Below are 19695 nucleotides of genomic sequence, written 5' to 3' on the forward strand. Positions count from 1 at the left end.
TTGTCAGCCCAGCTCACAGCCAGTTAACCTACCTGACAGGCCACTGAACATGGATGCTGCATGAGCCCAGCTGAGCCTCAGCCCAAAAGGCTGACCTGTGGAATCATGTTATTGTTTTCAGTCACTACATTTGGGGATGGCTTATTCTTCACAAAAGCCAGCTGATCCAGGCATCCACATAGTTCCAGAGAGTGATGAAAGGCTTGGGGTGATCATATCTCAGGGATAATTTCACAAACATCCCCAACTCCAAGCCAGTGAGGATGTTTCTTGTCCTGGTGAGGTAAGAAAATGTCTTCCTTAAGAGTCTCTCTTGAGTATAGCCAAAAATATCTCCCTGTATGATGCAATTTGATTTAAAGAAAAGTCCTCCTCATGGGTAAGATGGCCTTAGGAAAACCATGGCCTCTGCTGGTTGTCTCAAGCGTCCAGTGTCTGTCCCCTCATCTTCTACTTTTGGGCTGGGAGGAAACATAGTGGTTAACAGTTCCAGATAATTCAGCCCTAAATCAGTGCTCCTTCCTTAGTGCTTTCTGGTTTTGTTTTGTTTCTGTTTATTTTCTGATACCTAATTCACAGAGGGTAAAATTCATAGTATATTCATAAGGTTGTGAAATTGTCACTACTCTAATTCTAGAACACTTCCATCACTCCAGAAAGAAACCCCAACTCATTACCTCAGTGACTTCTTAAACTCTTTTCAGTTTGCAGTTTCAAAGATTAATTTTTTCTGCATCGGTTCCCATTGTGCAATCAGAAAATGTGTGCATTTGTGAATCATGCAGGATTTTCATTAAAAAGTCAAACTTTTTCAAGGAAAACAGGAAGCTTTTTTTTAATAGAAGAAATATAGAAATAAAAGCAACACAGAAATATAAAAAAAATAGGTATGCGTAAAAGAGAAAGTAAAATCCACTCGCACTCCCATCTCCATGGAGACAACTGCTGTTTTTCAGTTTGGGGTATATTTTTCTAGGAGAAGAGGATGTTTTTACAGATATTAAAGCTCATCCACAGTGAGTTTTAATAGGACATGTTCCTTTGGCTTGGGACCTGTGGGTTGAAAGTAATTTTCATGATGTTCTGCTTACTTTTGTAGACCTCAGAATCTTATTGAAGACTTTGACTCACATAGATAAAGTGCCATATTTAGGGCAAAACTATTGAGATAGTGAAAATATTAGTAAGTTTGGAAAAACTCAATATGATATTGACATTTTTATTATGAAAATATTAACTACAGATTATAGAGAATGTGGAAACTCTGGAGAATTAAGCTAAAAATGGCCCTTAACCAGACCTACCCTAAGTTAACCACTGTTATTGTGTTGGTGTATTTCAACTTAAACATTTGTTTTGCACATTTTATTATTTTATGTTTTTATTTACTTATTTTTAAAACTTGATTTTTTATTTTTATTTTTTAAAAACTTGATTTATTTATTTGAGAGAGAGAGCCAGAGAGAGAGAGAGCATGAGCAGGGGAGGAGCAGAGGGAGAAGCAGACTCCCTCCAGAGCAGAGAACGGGAAGTGGGGCTTTATCCCAGGACTCTGGCTGGGATCATGACCTGAGCAGAAGGCAGACGCTTAACCAACTGAGCCATCGAGGTGTCCCTTTTGCATATTTTAATTTAAGCTTCAACTTTAAGAATTATGATGAGCTTGGTAGAAAATTATATTTAAAATGTATACATTATTATAATCATTAAAATCATGAACTTCTTTGTTGTTTCTCGGTTCTCATTCATACTTGTGGGCACCTTTTACTAAAAACTTTTCAACAGACCAAGAGAACTTGATTACAATGCCTGTAGTTATATTGCTTTTCACCACCTAGTAATGAAATGTTTTTCCCTGAGAAGAATTATTTCCAACTATTTCTGATAAGCATCTCTTATGAGTGGTGGTATGTCATTATCTTGAGAAATGTCTACAGAGAAAAACAATAGATTTTTCAATTTATGCTTATTTGTGACTCAAGGCTGTTTTTATTACAGGGGTTTTATGTTGTGCTTTAATTCTGCTCCACTCCTGATTATTGTTTCATGCTTATTTTGGTTTTTAAAACCTTTTTTTAACAATAGAATGTTTCAAATTCTTACTGTCTTTGTTTGAAAGACGATGAGCAAAAACCCAATTGTAATGGTTCATCCTGCATAGTAGTATGTTATTTTATGGGCAGATTAACATGGTATACCATCTTTTCAGAACTAATGTGCTTGAATAAAACAACATATTCATATTTAATCATGTTGAAAAAGAGGAAAGCAAATAATCAAAACTGGTGACAACTGATAAATTATAGATTACAAAATATTCACTCGATGGAAATGTATTACTTTGTTTTACAACAAAAATATATAACCCTTGAGAGAGGACATTTACACCTTGATCAATTCATCCCCATTGACATATAAGAGTTAATTTCATGATCAACTTAGAGTAGGATTCCTTTACATTGCTGAGTTGAAGTATACATGTATAGTAAAAAAGGATACAAATACTGGTTTCTATGATGGGTAGACTTTAAGAACGTTAATGACTTTAAAAGGGTGGCCCCTTCTCATGTGTATAATTTCCAAGGAAGTGGGAGTATTGAATCCTGGGAAATAAATATTGATTTCCTTTAGCCTGAGCTTCATGAAGAGGGAACAATTTTGGAACAAACCCCCAAAATGTTCATTTTGTGGAGTTTAGTAACTAGTGTGCAAATGTAACCTGACAATAAGCTAACAATTTATGTGGGATGTTAATATTCATATTTATGTTTGTCTTTGTTCTACTAAGGTTCATTTGTTTGTTTGTTTGTTTGTTTTTACCAGGGAGCAACAAACAATACAGACTTCTTGAGACATTATTAATTGCTATGGAGCCTCTGCTATCTTTGCTAGCATGCATATGTAGTGGGGGCACTCTCTCACTAGGGGTCTGCAGATGTGTATAGCTTTCTCTCTTCTCTTTGTGTGTGTGTGTGTTTTAAAAGATTTTATTGTATTTTATTAGAGAAAGAGCACGTAGCAGAGGGAGGAGCAGAGGGAGACACAGAGAGAGAATCTCAAGCAGACTCCCTACTGAGCTCAGAGCCAGATTTGGGGCTCCATCTCACAACCCTGACATCATGATCTAAGCTGAAACCAAGAGTCGGATGCTTAACTGACTAAGCCACCCAGGTACCCCGCTTTTTGTGGTTTTAAACTGATATCTTGACCTTTTGCCATTACACAGAAAATAAGCTGTATTGTATTGTATATTTAGTTGTACGTGAGTGAAGAAGAGAGAGAGAGAAAGAGAAGTCACTTATACTAGTTGTCATCAGATCCCAAGGCTCCAGACATGGAGTTTTTTTCATGGATGTTGACAAGCATCTTCTCCATACTTCTGGTGCTTCTTCTCCATCCTATAACATCTTTGGATCACATCACATTAACTCTTTGGTGGTATCCCAATACACTCGTCATCTCCAGTGTCAAGAAATGTGATATACCACTTTGATCGGTTACGGCCTCCTTTCCTTCTCCTTCTTTAAAGGAAGTTTATTTTTGAAGGATTTTAGGAAGCTTAATTACCTTTCCTTTTTTCCACTTCAAAATAAATTAAAGAGCGTTTCATTTACATCGCCCATGTGTTCCCCATTCTGTCTTGCCTCCTCCGACATGCCATGTAAAGGGAGAAGGAGAAACACTGCATTAAATTATATATTTCATGCAGGAATTTCAAAATGTCCTGACAGATTGCAGAAATAAATGCTAAACAATAACAATGTTTACACTCAGTAATGAGATAATTTATTAGTAAATTATGGGACTTTGTTTTCCCTGTTTTGCAAATGAGGAAGCAAAGTCACGGGAAGGATATTTTCTTTTCCCAAGGTCACACACTCTTTCTCTGACCAAAGCCAGGGAAAGAAGTATGATTTTTTCCATATTTTTCTTTTCTGCTTAGTCCATTGATAGGCTAAAATATTGTGAGTAAAAGTAGATCATAGGGAAGGTAAGTTATGTCATGGTTGAATGATTCAAATGTATCCATGTTACCCTTGATTCTAGAGCCAAACAGAATGTAGGACTGGCTGAAAAGTTTGCATCCGTAGACAAGTGCTTCAGTGAGTTTTAATTTTTATCTGGAATGTAGAATGGATCCTCTGTGTGAACTTTCATAGGATATTTGCTTGAGAAAGAGGTCAGGAACAATGGAATGGATCATAATAAAAACCCTGAAGCAACCCATGTTTGATGTCTCCAAATTTTCACTCATATATTCCAGCTTAGATAAGAGAAAATTCTTGCCATGGAGTTTCCTTAAAGTAAGACAGAATTTAATTAGCATTTTGTACTAGTATATTTTTTGCCTCTTTTTCTTTCACTTCTATTGATTAAGAAAAGTCAAGCATGTAGATATCAATTAACAATGGATCTGAATTTTAATGTTAAAAAAAGGCCAAAAATGTTCTAGCTGAATCTCATTGCCTCTGAATCCTACCTCAGGAAGAAGTCCTTCCTGTTTCAAGGGGTTCTTACTGCAGAGCAAAAGACATCAGAGTAGAGGTAGACTAGTGTTTCGGGAAAGTGCTTACCTATAATGAGGATGGCTGAGTCACATCCAGCTGTGCCTGTGTTGAAAAGGAAAGAAAAATAGAGCAGTGTCAGACTTGTGTTCCAGAAAGCATTTTGAACTTGAAAACCAGGTTGGAGTAAAATAAAGGGAACATCATGGCTGAAGGATAAGAAGGAAATATCTTGGAAGAGATGTGTTGAGTGGTTTGCAAACAGGCAGGGCAGTGCAGTCGACAATGAAAATGTAAGTCAGAGTTGATGAAATAATGAACCTGGAGATTTAGGAGACAGCAAGAGATATGACAAAATGCACTTTAAACTTTATAAATATGACGTATAATGTATAATAATGATGATTGGTCAAGTGTAGTTCACTTTTAAGCTTTCCTTGGCAGTAATGTAAGTCTATGTAGTGGACTGTGATGTAAGTAATGATAGTACTGATAGTCTGTTTACGGCTAGCCATGGCCTGTGTGCAAGATGTATAAGTTAGGACACAGGTTAAGCTACTGTAACAAAGAGACTCCAACACAGTGGCTTAGAAAAGATAGATTTTCTTCTATATGAGTCTAGAGGGGATCAGTCGAGGGTGCTCTGTCAACAGTGGTATGGCTCTGCCAAATCAACATGTAGCTTCCATGTCTGATCCAAGATAGCTGCTCCAGGTGGGCAGAAAAGGAAATGAGCCAGTAAGTTCACCCATGTTCCTTCCTGGGGTTATGAGCTGGAAGTGGTACTAAGTTGGCTAGGGCTGCTGTAACAAAGTGCCACAGAATAGGTGGTTTAAGCAATGGATGTTTATTCTTTCTCAGTTCTGGAGACCAGCAGTCCAAAATCAAGGCATTGGCAAGGTTGGTTACTTTGTAGGGTTGTGAGCAAGGGGATCTGCTGCAGAACTCTCTCCTTGTCTTGTAAATGTGCATCTTCTCTTTTATCTCTTCATAGTTTTCCCTCCATTCATCTGTGTCCAAATGTCCTCCTTTAATGAGACACCAGTTATACTGGATAAGAGCCTACCCTAATAACCTCATTCTAACTTGATTACCTCCATGAAGATCCTATCTCCAAATAAGTTCACATTCTGAGGTATGGCAGATTAGGACTTCAACATATGAGTTTTGGGAGTGACACAGTTCAGCCTATAATGGAATTCATCATTTCTGTTCTCATATTATTAAAACGGCCCAGGTCCACACCAAACTACAAGGGACACTAACACTTGCCCTATCTTGTGGCCCTAGAGCTTATATATTTTGTCCCTCTTACTTTTTACATTTAGGAGGATAACACCCACTCTGTGACCAGACTTCATGCTTTAGGTTTATGGGGCTTCTTAAAACATGGAGTCATGAGATGGAAAACAGACATAGTCTTGGAGCATAATTTGGTGAGTCAGTGTGTAAGGTGCTGGTGTGGACAGAAAAGATTCTCTCTGGTGTAGGTATAGACAAATAGAAGAGATCCATGTACAGACAAATGGAAGAGATCCATGTACAGAAAATTCTCTGTAGAAAGAAGCCTAGATGACTGTTAGGCAAGACTCAGCTCTTGATGATGCCCTGGGCACTCAAACAATGCTCCTTGCTGTGGGCCTCTGATGGGCTCACTTTCCCAGGGCTGCCTGGATTGTGGCTCTTCCCTCTTCTCACCAGTTCCCAGATATCAGCTCATCCCTACCATGGGTCCCATCTGGTAGCAATTTCTCCATTGCCTCCTTACCTCCACCAGTTCCATGTGCTTCCTCTTCCCCTACCCTCTTTACACCCCCTAATACCTAGAAACCTACTTTCTTCTTACTCGTCATGGCTCATTAAACTCAGAACCAGAACAAGTGAAGGTATGGATGATTTGCCTTTCCACAGAGAAGAGGGAAGCCTAGACTTCTAACCTCCCCTGGAGGTGAGGGGAAGCACTTGTATTTCTTCCCATTCATGCAGCATAAAATAAGTAGAAAAGAATGGCTCCATGTCCATATTCATACAGGCTGAAATTTTCATAACCTGCCATAGTGGACTCTGCTAAGAGAGCAGAATGTTTTCCGAGATGGGAATGAGCCAAATAGTAATGAGAAATCAAGTAATATTCTCACTCACTTCCTCTGGATTTGACAGATGAAGGTTTTGGTGGCCTTGTCGAGAGAAGTTTCTTTGGATGGCGGAAGAAGACAGATTTGGGTCCTTTGAAGATTGGTAGGAGTTTAGCTTTGTCTAGCATACATGCTAAAAGTGTTAAAAGTGTTAAAAAGTCTCTGTTGCAGAGACCAAAGAAAAATCAACCTGTGGTTCACATGGGTTCCACACACATGTGAATCAATAATAAAAATCAGGGATGAGTGAAGGAGAGGCTCCTTGGAAGGTTTAAGATCATGAATCAGCCTGATTGTATATCCAATAGCTTTAGTTGTTCAATTGTGGGCATGTCAGATAGTTGGCATCATCCAGGATTAAGGTTTGTGTGTGTGTTTTAATCAAACATTTTATTTTGAGACGATTATAGATTCACACGCAGCTATAGGAAGGAAAACAGAGAGATCCTATGTAAGGATGAAGGTCCTGATAGGCCTTGGTAATGAAGGGAGAGAGAAGACAAGACTGGAGGATGTGATCAAGGTGGTGGTTCTTATTAGTGGATGAAGGACTCTAAGCCAGACATACAGGGAAGTGAAAAGTGTAGAGGGTCAGTGGATGAGGTTACATGAGAAGACTAGATGCTTTGGTGCATGAAGAGTGCTGAACAAATATTCTAGAAGCTGAAGAAGAAGAAGTCTAATAATAGATGATGGGAATCAGGAGTTCTGATCAAAATTTCTGGCCATGACAAGGCATGACTATTGTGTAGGTGGCCGAGGTGAAGGGAAGAAAGGTCATTAGAGATGAGGAGACCAAGGGACCAACAGCAGATCAGGAAGTCTCAGGAGTTGTCCACAGGAAGCAGCAGTCATCCAAGCCAGAATTTTGGAGGTCATTCTAGAACCTTCCATTTCTTTACTAGGTATGTGCAAATTCATCAAGACTTTACCCTCCTGTTTCTTGTTTCTGAGCCTCCCTAACCACTACCTGTAACCAGTTTCTCTCCCACCCCTGCTGTAACTGCACACCTGGTTTCCTTGGCTCCAAGCTTCTCCTCATATTCCTTCTCCACCCAGGCATCAGGATGATGACCTTTAAGTCACGACCCTCACAATGATGACCTGCTTGACAAAACCCAAGCTTGGCATCCATCCGAAGTACTGCAGGAGCTGCATTCCATCCCCTTGCTTTCCATCTGGTAAAGCAGAGCTGCTTGGAGGCATCCACACATCTGCTGACTCCTTCTCCTGTCCTATACTTGGCCAGTTCTTACGCATCCACTGCAGACCTAAATTCTCTGACAAGCCCTTTCTTTGTCCTTGACTATGTCAAGTACATTCCCCCTTATTCTTGACAAGATAGAGTCTCCGGTACAGCACCCCCAGTTTTGAAGAACACTTCTGTATTACATTGGAAATATGGGTTTGTGTGTCTGCCCTCAATAGACTATAAGCTCAGCATAGGTAGAAAACATGTCTCATCTACGATGATGTGAACCTAGATAAAATTATCTTCTGTCTACACCAGATCTCTCAGCCTCAATACTACTAACATTTGGGGCTGGATATTTCTGTTGCTGGGGGCTGTCCTGTGTGTGGCAGGATGTTGAACAGCATCACTGGCCTCTATCCACTAGATGCCATTAGCATCCCCGTTTGGGACAACCAAAAACGTCTTCAGCCACTGCCGGACATCCTTCGGGGGACAGAATTACCCCCAGTTTAAACCTCTGGTCTATGCTGGGAGTACTCCGAGGAGGCAGGCCGAAGGAGGAGTGAAAGCTGGTCTGTCATAAGGTTCGCAGCCAGGGCTGTGTGCGCAGGCCCCCCTGAGCAGTTTCTCCCTTTCCCCGTGGGCTAAATCTCTGTCTCACGTAGGCCAACCCATATTCAGGATGCTTGTTGGATATTTTTATGATAACAATGTAATCTTAAAACAAAACATTTCCACTGAAATACTGTGTCAGGAAGTTTATGATATCCTCAAAATGCCATCAAGAGGAAAATGTGCTTGAGCACAAACAGCTGTTGGCTCGTTTGAGGCTGGGATGGCCCTCAGGATCTGGCGCTCACCGTTGGGCAAGAACAGGTCTCCAGTTTCTTTAAAACTCAGCAAAAGATGCCACAAGATGCCTCTTTCTTTCTCCTCTTCTTCTTGGACTTACAAGCTTAATTAGGAGAATTATGCCCCCTAATTTAGTAATCAGTAACTGGCAAATTATTTCAGAGGATTCATGAAGTAACATGGTATAAAAAGACCCGGCTGGATTATTTCAGCAGAAGAAATAATTTGTTGTTTCCCGATGGGTATGTCTTCTTTGTTGCTCTCGTTGAAACAACAGGCTCTATGCTAACTGTGGGTCACCTGCTGGCACAAAGGCTGGACCCTCTGGCTCATGATGTAGTTACTTTGGGCCTTCTTAGCTCATCCTCCTGATGTGGTGCCACCTGGTCAAGTGTCTCTCCTTGCTTGGAAGACTATTGTGTTAGATGAATGGAGGGATGTGATAGTCACTGATGCTTGCTGAAATAGTTTATACTATATGTGATATGGGCGAAAATTTCGGAGTGGAAGGGACTATATTTTGGAAAATATTTTGAGTGTGGGTGGCCCCCACTTTTTTAAAAGACCTAAAAAGGATATGAAGGAAGACCAGTGCTCTTCTCTCTATGCAGTGAGAAGGTATATTTGAGAAAAGCAGATGTACAGAGCTCTCCTGGCTGCTCATACATAGGGGCCAGTAAAATAAAATTGGCTTTCCAAAATCTCTTATGAAAGGACTTTGTCTTTGGCATCATTTGAAATCACTGCAAAGATGCCCATCAAAAGTAACTCGAGGGTGGGGCCCCAGGTGGCACAGTTGGTTGAAATCTAACTCTTGATTTCGGCTCAGGTCATGATCTCAGGGCCTGGGATTGAGGCCCGAGTCAGGCTTGCTGCTCAGGATGGAGTCTGCTTGTCCTTCTCCCTCCCCTAAAATAAATAAATAAATAAATAAATAAATAAATAAATAAATAAATAAAATCTTTAAGAAAAAAATAGGTAGAGCATAGTGAGAAGCAAGCACATGCACAGTGAAGGGAAGGTGAAAGCAGGCTCAACAGGAGAGGCCCGGTTGTACAGTTTGACTGTGAAGGTGAGCGCGGACAAGGCATCGTCTGAGCAGGGCACATGTAGGAGTGGGGTTTTGAGAGGCAAAGCAGGGAGGGACATGAATCCTAGAGCATACTGGGGAGTCTAGGAGAGACGTAGAGCCAGACCTGCCACTACCCTGAGTTCTGGGAGGCTTTCGTGACTTGTTCTACTTCACAGTGAGCCTCAGTTTTCTCATCTGTGAAATAGGGAGAGTAGGATCTGTCCCGTGAGGTCCTGCAAGGATCTCACAACTTGGTGATGCGGATCAAGGACCAGCGAGGTGCTCTGCCCTCCGGTCCCACGGGGCCCTGGTCAGGTGTCCCTCTGCAGTATGAAGGGATCTCAGCTGGACCGAGAGGCATGGTTATTTGAAAAAATTCACATGAGGATTTTTGTATTTGACTGAAGGAGAAAGAGGTAATTAGGGGCCATTTGGGAGGGGAGGAGGTTGGGATGGGAACTGGGTCAGCCAGGAGGCGTCCAGGCCCTGCTCAACCACCGATCCCGAGGCAGCCGGAGAGGGCAGGAGCAGTTGTTCCTGAAGTCCAGAGGACACTGGGGAGGGAAGGTCTGATGCTCCACAGGTAGAGTGGTACAGCAATGCGCAGGGGTCCCCCTGGTCCCTACAGTGCCTTTGTTCAAATTAGAAAAAAGTGCTCCTCCTCTGCATCATCCTACATGGGGGCACTGAACTTAGCAAGCAGAACATAGAATGGAGTTCAGCTCTGACTTCCATCCCCTTGACTGGGTTTTGTTGTACAGTCAACAACCTGGGCAGCTGCATATGGAAGCTCTAGTGACCTAGCCCACCTGATGAGACTTAGTGGTGAGGGTGGGAACAGTGCTGCCTGGGGACTCCTCCAGATACATGGTGTGGACTTTTCCTGCTTCCTCATTGAGCATGCAGGAATAGAGCGATGGCAAGGGGGCTATAGTCCTTGATCCTTTGAAAAGGTGGGAGTTCTCCAAGGATGACCCTGCTTCCTTGCCTGCAGCTTGATGAGGGTGAGGCAGGCAGTAGGGTCCGAGTTTATGATGCCAACAGCAAGGCTGTTATCCAACGTGGGGGAAGTGGCACCACGGCCCGACTTAGAAGCAGAAGAGAAGCCCCCTCTGCCATTTGTGTACCTGCTTGAGAATTGAGGAGGTCAGAGGAGAGAGCCCACCGTGGCCCTGGTCCTTCCCTGGCCAGCTGCAGACATCCTCTGTGACTCTGTGAGACGCAGTTTGGAAGGAGAGCCCCTCCTGAGCGCTAACAGGGTGAGCCTGGGACGGAGAGTGTGTCAGCTATGTACGTGGTCTGGGGCCTGACTCACTGGGCCCCGGCACTCACTCCTGTAAACCAAAGTGAACTTCAAACACGGTTTGATGATTCTAAAGCAATGACGCAGGCCCATGAGTCAAGCTGGATTTGCTCTTCCTATTGAAATATGAGTAGTCCGTTAACCAAATCTCACAGCTTGAGAGACACAGAACCTGAGGGCTCCCATCACTTTACAGTTTGGGAAGCAGCCAGGAACATATCGGTGTCTTGTCTTCAGTAATTCAGGTAATTACAGGTGGAATCTGGACTAGGATATGATGTCCCCACCCCACACGGTGAAGGGTTCTCTCTCTCTCTCTTTTTTTTAAAGATTTTATTCATTTATCTGAGACAAAGAGAATGAGCAGAGGGAGGGGAAGACGGAGAGGAAGAGGGAGAGGGAGAAGCAGGCTCCCCTGCTGAGCAGGGAGCCCGGTGTGGGACTCGATCCCAGGACCCCGAGATCATGACCGGAGCTAAAAACAGATGCTTTACCCACTGGGCCACCCAGGCTACCCTGAAGTGTTCTATCTATAACATTCTCTACTGAATACCGGCAAAAATGATCCTTGCAAGTCTAATGGATTTTTTGGTAAGAGCTTTAGTGAGGTATAATTTACATACCATAAAATGTACCTGTTTTAAATGTATAACTCGAGAGTTTTAGTATATCTATGGAGCTGTGCAACTGTCACCAAATCCAATTGTACAACATTTCCACTAGGGTCCCAGAAAGACCCTGCATGCCCATTGGAGTAAATCTCTGCTCTTGTTCCCTCTCACAACTCCAGGCAACCACCAATCTGCTATTTTTATAGATTCGCCTTTTGTTAAAAAAAACACTGGGGGTTATTCTGTATGTTAGTAAATTGAACACCAATAAAAAATAAATTAAAAAAAATCAAACAAAACAAAAAAACAAAAACAAACAAACAAACAAAAAAACAACAACAATAACCACACATTTCATGTTAGTCGAATCGTATAATACATGGTCTTTTGTATCTGGCTTTGTTCGCTTAGCATCATGCTTCAAGGTGCATCCGGGTTATGGCCTGTGTCAGCACTTCACCCCTTATTACCGGATCGTATTCCGTTGTACGGACAGACCACATTTTGTTTATCCCTTCATCAGCTGACGGGCATTTGGATTGTTTCTAGTTTTTAGCTACTATGAATAATACTGCTAGGAACATTTTGAACCGGTCATTATGTGGACATATCCATAGACTGTTTCTTTTACAGTGAGTTTTCAAAGTGTTCCAAAGAGAGTTCAGGGGGCAGCTGGGTGGCTCAGTCAGTGAAGCCTCCACCTTTGGCTCAGGTCATGACCCTGGGGTCCCGAGGTCGAGCCCCCTGTCATGCTCCTTGCTCCAGTGTAGAGTCTGCTTGAGATTCTCTCTCTCCTTCTCCCTAGAGTCTGCTTGAGATTCTCTCTCTCCTTCTCCCTCTGCTTCTGCCTCTCCCGCCTGCTCATGCTCTCTCTTTCAAATAAATTCTCAAAAAAAATCTTAAAAACAAAACAGAAATAGAAAACTCAGAGTTCAGTATTGTGCTAAAAACTGTGCCCTGCACAACATCCTTTTAGCTTGTTTCTCTTTTAGTCATGGGGTGACATACAATTATGACAGAGAGAGGGGTCGCACAACCATCTGTGAGATCATTAGTGTCCCTAGTGCCACCGTCAACAGCCTTTCTTGGACACTAATTCTTCCTGGTACCTGGGATGGGGAGGGGATTTTTTTTTCCTCCATGGACAAGAATGTTTTGCTTTTAAGTCATATGCTCTTCCGTCTTTCTCTAAAAGGAAGGTGGTTTTCTCAGCCTTCATTAGAGATCATGACGAATGTACAAGCTTTGGGCCATGTTGTCCTCAAAGCCCCCTAAGGCTGAAGGACCAGTCTCCAAGAAAGCCTTCATCCCATCAACGCTCCTGACAGTGGATTCTTGGCTATGGGGGCCTACTAGCATTGCGGGGTGTGTTAGCAGCATCCCTGACCCCTACCCACTAGGTGCCAGTAGCAAACTTCCTAGTTGGGACAGCAACGTCTCCCAACATTGTTCCAGGGCAAGGGGCCTGGCGGGAAGCCCAGATTAAGGGACAAGTGTGAGGCTCACTTGTACCCTGCTCTTCCTCTAGCAGGGCTGGGGAGTGCGAGCCTCTCAGGCCCCAGGGGAGGATCCGGGGGTGCTGAAGGCTCCTAGATAAGACATCTATAAATGGAACCATGTCAGCCTGTGACTGTGGCAGCATTAGCTTTTTTTAAAATACAACGTCTGCCAAAAGGAGAGTCTTGTGGAGGGACACATGTTTAGGCGAGGAGGAGGTTGTTATGGGAAAGAAGGGGATGAAAACATCACAGCCTGAAGGACAAATAACTTTTCCTTTAACAGATTTGAAGCCAAATGCTGGCTGAGTCCAAAACAGCCGCCGACCGGATGACCGAATCTGCCACTGAGCAGGGGATGGCTGCCGTGTGCCCCAAGGGATGCTTCCATCTTTTGCAGAGAACAATTTTGTTCACACAGAGGTTTTTGTGTTTTCAAATGACACATTTTTTCAAGGACTTCTAGGCCACTCCCTTCGTTGGGCTTAGGAGCTCTGAATACTCCCACAGAAGAGGGAAATTCAGGGCTTTTTATTGGTAGGAAACAAAAGCATCCCAATTTTCAGGGTTTGAGAGATTTCCCAGGATGCAGGACTTGCAGAGCTTAACCCCACAGTTGGTCACCTTGCTTGGAAGAGACAGTGCGCTGCATCAAGTCCTACCCATGAGTCTGGCTGGCCCTACCACCTTGAAGAGTCCCCTCCCTACCCTGAAGCTGCAGCTCTTGTCAGGGAGGGCAGGTGTGCAGACACATCCCTGTGTCCCACTGAGGCAGGCACGTGGGAGAGGGGGGTGAGCAGTGAGTCAGTGGAAAGGGTTTTGTCCAGAGTGGAGGGCCATAGAAGACACATCATCTGTTCAGAAGGTATTTGGGTGCCTCCTCTGTGGTCTTGTCAAAATTAAGTCATCCTACTACACTTAACTACTCAACCTGTCAAAGCATCCCAATTTTCAGGGTTTGAGAGATTTCCCAGGATGCAGGACTTGCAGAGCTTAACCCCACAGTTGGTCACCTTGCTTGGAAGAGACAGTGCGCTGCATCAAGTCCTACCCATGAGTCTGGCTGGCCCTACCACCTTGAAGAGTCCCCTCCCTACCCTGAAGCTGCAGCTCTTGTCAGGGAGGGCAAACTTAAAACTCCTTTGATAACTGTGTCACTGTGCCTGACATGTCTCATGGTTGACTCCTTCACTGTGTAAAATTGACACTGGATCTTGAAGAGTAATCCTGAGGTCCCTGGCAGCCCCTGACATCTCTGTTAAGGCTTCTGTATCTGCCTGCCTTCAGAATCAGTTCAAAGGGATCCCAGGAATGGGACCGAGGTAAGGACATTTGGACAGTGAGGTAGAGCCAGAAAGTACCCATAGTGGTCGATTTCAACTTTTCTGACCATGGAACTGCTCAAGAATAGGATGGCAGCTGTGGATCCTCTCACCATTTACCCCAAATTTGGCAAAGAAGGTCAAGGATTCCCCTTGAGGGCCATTCATTGTCCACTGGGTACAGGGATCAAGTTAAAGTCCCTGAAACAGAGCTTAGGGGCTTTGACAGGCTGGACAGGGGTTCCAGATGGGCACAGGGAAAATCAAAGGAGAGGAATTGAAAAAAAGGACTAAAAAGCATTCTACTGTGCCAGGCATGGGTCTTCCAATGACTGAATATAACCAGGGAAGGCAGGTTATGCGTGAACCCATAGAGCCGCATCTTCTAAGCCTTAGAGATGCCGTCTGAAGTCCTCCCAGGGCTCCTGGCCTCCCAGTCTTGGCCATGTTTTTTCTTTTGAAGGAGTAATGCAGTGAAGGCTTGAGGCTAGAGCCTAAGAATAGGGGCCCATGTATGTGGAGCCCCAGCCTTGTGTACGCAGGGTGCTAAGCCCTTCTCATGTTAAAGAGCTTTTAGCTTTGAAGCCATTGCTTTTCTCTCTAGCTTCAAGGGGGAGAAATCTAGAAATGGAGTGGTCTTAGCTGTCAGGTCCAAGGACTCTTGGCAATGATGTAAGTAAAGTGCCGAGCCTTCAGGTTTCAAGTAGACACAGAGAAGAGCCAGAATATAAATTGCTTTTTGGTTGCCATGTAGAAAACACTGATTAGACATGCCAGGGGGCATGCTTTTAAAAACCCAACTGCTAAAAATATCATTATTGCATTGTTGTTGTATGTAAGTTGAATGATTGCAACCTAGATGCTGTACTAGAGAAGACCGTTTTCAGTGTAGTAGGGACTTTAAAAGGAGCTGCAATGTTGGGATTATTCTTTCTCACTTCCAGTGGCTATTCAAGAAAATAAAACAACCCTACTTTTATTTCAAAGCAAAATGTGACACCTTTCTGAGCCTATTTGAGGTTTATAGTAATTTAGATTAAAAATAAAACATTTTAGTGAAGACTTTGTCTCAGAAAATACTATTTAGAATAACTTTTGTATAAATCAATGCTCAGTTTTTAATGCTGAAAATCAGTTTTCAAGTTAAACAAATGAGATTCACCTAAGTAATCAACCAAACTTAGAAACTTTCTTAAATTCCCTAAAGCATTTTAAAACTCTGTTTCAAAATTTAATATGTTCAAAGGACTTCATATTTCTGTCAGGACAGACTTACAAACCCAACAAGCCAATTCCTTCTAAGCATTTACCTCTTATAAATGTACAGGTGGACACATCAAGCTCTCTTAAACCATCAAACACTCTTGGCTAACTTAATCAAATTCTCTTATTCCTTTCAAACTAAAACCACAAATCTACCATCAATTGAAAATTTCAAATCATACCCCAGGGCCAATATGTCACATATTCTAATATGCTGAAATCCTGTGTATGTTTTTAGTGACTTAAATGACACATATTTTGTTTTAAATGATGATTATATAGTTCATTCCTAAATTCTACACCAAAGAATTAACACTGTGAGTTAGAGCCACTTCGTTATCTCTAAGTGTTTTGATTCCTGTCCTGATTACAAAGTTGCTCAGTTGTCTGAGGGTCAGGGGGTGGGCAGCCTGTATCTCAGGCTCAGTAGTGGGATGTGGCTCAAGATCCAGGGAATGTTCTCAGGGTGTGGACCCAGACGCAGTATCTGGGCACCATGTTCAGAGCGATGTGCTCATAGGGTGATAGGACTTCTCCAAGCCTCACTTTTTATGCCTCTTGATGTTTTATGCTGTCTTCCTACCCAGTTTTTAAAAATAGCAACCTAATTACTCACAACTTTTAATTCCCTGACTTAAATTGATGAGACCCTGCTCCTCTTCAGGCTTGCATCTGGTTTCTTTTCTCTCTGACCACATCATGCATCTGAGGCCAAAGAGCTCCTCACTTCCAGACTGCAGGCTTGCTGATGTCCTGAACTGAGAACTGCAGCAGAGAATCTATACCACAGGTGCATAGATGGTATTTGGGCTCATTTTATTGTGTCTTCTGAGGGCTGTTTTACTTTACTACTACCCCCTCGCAAGCTCATAGTCTCCTCTCCATCTGTCCTCAAGGTTTTCCCATTTGCAGTATTTGGTTTCCTTTGAAGTGATCAAAGCTTGGTTTTTCTTTGTTACTTGAGTTGAAAGAACTACCTTTTACTGATTATCTCTTAACACCACAGATAGTATTGAGTTGTTTTGCAAACAATGATTCCCTAACATGGGTGTTTTATTCCCTTTTATCTTTACTTACCTTATGTAACTCTTAATTTCTACATTGTAGCTCAGTACATGCCCCATCTCTGTGAACTCACTATGACTCTCCTCCCCAAAAAAATCCTACAAAGGAAAAAAATGCTTCCATTCTTATCAATAGTTCTACTTTCTGCTCTCTCTTTTCAAATTTTCGTCTGCTGAGCATGGGTGGTCCTCTGCAGAGTCTCTTGACGGCCTTCACACTCTCCTTGTAGACAGGCCAGAGGAAAGTGGGCTTCGTGAGGGTGGTCTTTAGTGCTGTGCCATCCCCACCAGCACAATGAAGAAACTTGAACTTCTCCCTTTTAGCTGTGGGGTCATCTTTCACTGCTGAGAACATATGGTTGGATTTGACGTAAAATGGATATTTCTGATCAGAATATCACTAGTTTAGAGATGAAACGTGGAACTAGGTGAAGGAAGAAATATCATAGGGGGGCCTTCATCCTCTTACTCCCAGTGAATCCAATTTTTTGTCTCCCAAAGTAGAAGCCAAGATTCATGTACAGATGGGTTTTTTCATTATGCTTACCACTTTCCCCATGAGATTAATGATCACTGCCACGCTTCCTTCTCCAGTGTCAAGCAGGAGTAGGCATTAGGGAACGTCCCAGAGATGTAGTATTGACACCTGAGCAAAGAAATATGGGCAAGCCAACATTCATCCTCACTTTTGAATTTTTTATCCTTTTGGATGAAATTTTGGATGAATTTTTTATCCTGTTGTCAGTAGCTCCAGTGAAAGTGATTTTTTTCACTTCAAAAGTCTGGATGATTGTTGCCAACATTTGTAACCCAACCTAAGATGGTTAGGCATTTCAAAGGTAGGATATATGAAGAACGTCTACTTGTTCCAGTAATGATGCCATCCTCTCCAGCATTTATATTTATAGACACCCAGACAGGACGGTGGGTTCACTCCATGTTTATGACTCTGACAACACAAGAGGCTTTTAAAAATGGCAGAGATTCACCATCTCCTCAAAATTACCACCTGTGATTATGAGTCTTCATGCATGTGTGTGTCAACACGCACATGTCTGAAACTCTCTTAAATTGTACTGCTTTAACTACCTGCAGAAGCAAGTATTATCGATCATGTATACGTAGTAAAAAGTCCTTAAATGGACAGAGAGAAAAATGATAATAACAACAAAACAAATAACATTCCAAAATCCTGCCCACTTGTGGTAATATTTTTACTGCTTATTTTCTAATGTAGTTTTAGGCTTCCCTTACATAGAACCACACATGTCACCATAAGATGGAGACATAAATTGGAAGCTGAAGAAGACAAACCAAATTCAGATAATATATCCTCTTATAAGTTCATTACGGTATGGAAATAAAAAATTGCCAACCCCCCACCCCAACAACAGCAACCCTAGATGTACTTGAAAAATACTTTGTGGAAGCCAAACTTAGTAAACTCCAGCGCCTCAAGGAATCCAGTTGGAAACTCCTAATTTTGGCTTGTTTACCCACATTCAAATGATATAAGGTAAAAGGCAACCTCTTTTTTTTTTTAAAGATTTTTATTTATTTGAGAGAGAAAGAGAGAGATAGAGGGAGGGAGAGCATGAGCAGAGGGAGAGGGAGAAGCAGACTCCCCGCTGAGTGCGGGGCTCAATCTCAGGACATTGAAATCATGATCTGAGCTGAAATCAACAGTCAGATGCTTAACCGACCGACTGAGCCACCCAGGCACCCTAAGCCAATCTCTTTTTAACTTAAAATGATCAATAGCTCTTTAGAGGGATAAAATGAACTAAAAACCATTCTAAAAATGTGTCCAAAAAGTAACACCTTGTCTCTCTATGGCACCTTAGGAAGCTTCAGGTCATAAAGAGCAGTTCTGTAAACCTCAAAAAGTATGGAGGGAAGACAGCAAGTGGCAGTTATTACTTTTAAGCCCATTTAACAAAATGGGGCACTGAGGCTTGAGGGCATTTAGCTGGTTTATTTAGAATTAAAGAAGAGATAATCCGGGTCTTTGGACTTGAAGTTAGTGTGGTTTCCTCACATTAGGTGTGGATGGGCTGTTTACACATGACATTGCATTCATATCAAATCCAGAGTCATTATGCTACTCTGATCCTAACTCCTGTCATCTCTAAACCCTATGTAACACATCTGTCTCTCTCCTGCCCCTAATTTGGGACCTATGCACACAGTGGCCCCCATGAAGGTGAGGACACTGATGCTCACAAGAGAGCTTGACGGCTCTGCTCCTAGCTCACACATAGACCTTCCTTCTGTGCCCTGTTGCACGCAGACCTCTGAATAGAAGCCCACCTGTACCCCATGTTAGTCAAGTGTTTGGTTTGGATACCCCAAACCAAATGAATCTCTGAGAGTGAAGCCCAGATATCAGTATTAAAAAAAAAAAAAAAACTTCTCCAGGTGATTTTCATGTGTGGCCAGGGTTGAGATATCCAATCTGTCCTTGTCACCACACTCATCTTGTTGAATGGAATAACCTCTGACACTCTCCTCTTGCCCCATATGCTGGAGCTCCAGGATGCAGGGAGGAGTGGGGAGGCAGCCCATTGTCTCCATGATCTGCGTGCATGCAGGTATGTGTGTGTTCACTCTGGTAGGGGGCACTTACAAGCTATGACACCAATGTCACTTAAAATACTACTTACCACTTAAATGGGCATGAGATCATCTGCAGATTTTGTTAATGTTCCAAGTCAGTGCGTCTTGGTTGCTGTGGGCAATTTTGCATTCCTAACCAGCAACCCAGGGGCATGAATAGCTCTGAACCACAGACTACACTTTGAGAAGCAAAGATGCAGAACATTTCAGAACTGATCACCCAATCTCCTTTTATACACAGCTACCACCAAATATCATATT

At 42.5% G+C, this 19695-nt stretch overlaps 1 long non-coding RNA gene across 1 annotated transcript in view; it reads left to right on the forward strand.

The window, feature by feature from the left end:
• LOC140622375 (uncharacterized) overlaps window positions 1–15428 on the forward strand; it is a 36675-nt gene extending 21247 nt beyond the window's left edge. Inside the window, exons 3-4 of the long non-coding RNA XR_012022140.1 lie at window positions 3005–3171; window positions 13456–15428. This is a non-coding gene — a long non-coding RNA (uncharacterized lncRNA). The remainder of the gene's footprint in view (window positions 1–3004; window positions 3172–13455) is intronic.
• The last annotated feature ends 4267 nt before the right edge of the window (window positions 15429–19695 follow it).

Source organism: Canis lupus, chromosome 31 (assembly GCF_048164855.1).
Source record: "Canis lupus baileyi chromosome 31, mCanLup2.hap1, whole genome shotgun sequence".
Lineage (NCBI taxonomy): Eukaryota > Metazoa > Chordata > Mammalia > Carnivora > Canidae > Canis > Canis lupus.